The following is a 1,190-nucleotide window of genomic DNA, read 5'->3' on the forward strand; positions in this document are numbered from 1 at the left end:
GACGGACAACAGAAAAGTGGGTGAAGGGAGACGTCGGACAGGGCAAGATGTGACAAAATACCAATTTATAAACTATCAAGGGTTCATGTGGGAGGGGGGAGCGGGGAGGGAGGGGAAAAATGAGGACCTAATGTCGGGGGTTTTAATGGTGAGAAAATGTTTTGAGAAACGATGTACAAATGCGCTTTACACAATTGATGTGTGTATGGATTGGGATAACAGTTGTATGAGCCCCTAATAAAATGTTTAAAAAATTAAAAAAAAAAAGAAAAAAAAAGAAAAAAAGAAAAAAAAGTGGTAGTTTTTATTACATGAACAACAGTTAAAAACTACGAAGACTCGAGCTACTCCCCTGGTATCGGTCCATTTCCTTCCTTCCAATTCAGTCATTGCGCGGTGGGTCCCGGAAGTCCTGAGTACAGAGAGCCACCTCTCAGCCGAACTGTGGGGGGGGTGGAGGCCGAAGGGGTTCCAACTTCATTTCTGCTACTTGGGTATGACCCGAAAGACCCGGATATGGATGGCTGAGTTGTTGCGGATGCGGATGAGTGGCTCGCGACTATCGGTCTCTGGCTCCAGCTCATCCACCAGCTCCACGGTGGACGTATTGGCGGCCACCTGCAAAGCCCCGAAGCTACCTGCCTGCAGCTGGAGCGCGAAGTTTATGCGCGGTTGATGGCTAGGCCCAGGCTGTGAATGCAGATCTCAGGGCAGGCATTTTGACCCCGCGACCCTCTGTCCAGCAGCTTCTGGCAGCGGGCCAGCTGGGCCTTGAAATCCGTCTTCATGTTGAAGTAGATGTCATTGGGCCTCCGGGGCAGGCAGTGGGGAAGCCGCTTCCAAAGGGTGTGTTCCACGGGCTCCAGTCCCGCCTCCGCTCCTCCCCGGTTCTCTGCCATGCTGTGACTCTCTCAGCTCCCAGCGCCCTCTGAGCGCACGATGCCCGCGCGCGCGCAGCCAGGCCTCTCCAAGGTTGCGCAGACCCTTGGAGACCCGCAGGCCACACATAAGGGTAGAGAAAGGAAGGAATGCTGCACAGGGGCGGCCAATGGTAGACCCCACTGGGGCTCTTTAAAGCAAGCAGCAGTGTCACTGAGTTAGTGAAGAATGCCTGCCCTGAGCACATGCTTTTAAAGAACTATCTCGATGGGATCAAATGGACAACAACTATAAAGATTGGATGGGAAGTG

The 1,190-nt window shown here is 52.5% G+C and overlaps 1 pseudogene; it reads right to left on the reverse strand.

Moving 5' to 3' along the window:
- Nucleotides 1–356: 356 nt before the first annotated feature.
- Nucleotides 357–899, reverse strand: LOC101661003 (annotated as a pseudogene).
- Between the last annotated feature and the right edge of the window lie 291 nt (nt 900–1,190).

The sequence above is a fragment of the Echinops telfairi genome, unplaced genomic scaffold, assembly GCF_000313985.2.
Source record: "Echinops telfairi isolate 266 unplaced genomic scaffold, ASM31398v2 ScPeMD7_5;HRSCAF=22, whole genome shotgun sequence".
NCBI lineage: Eukaryota > Metazoa > Chordata > Mammalia > Afrosoricida > Tenrecidae > Echinops > Echinops telfairi.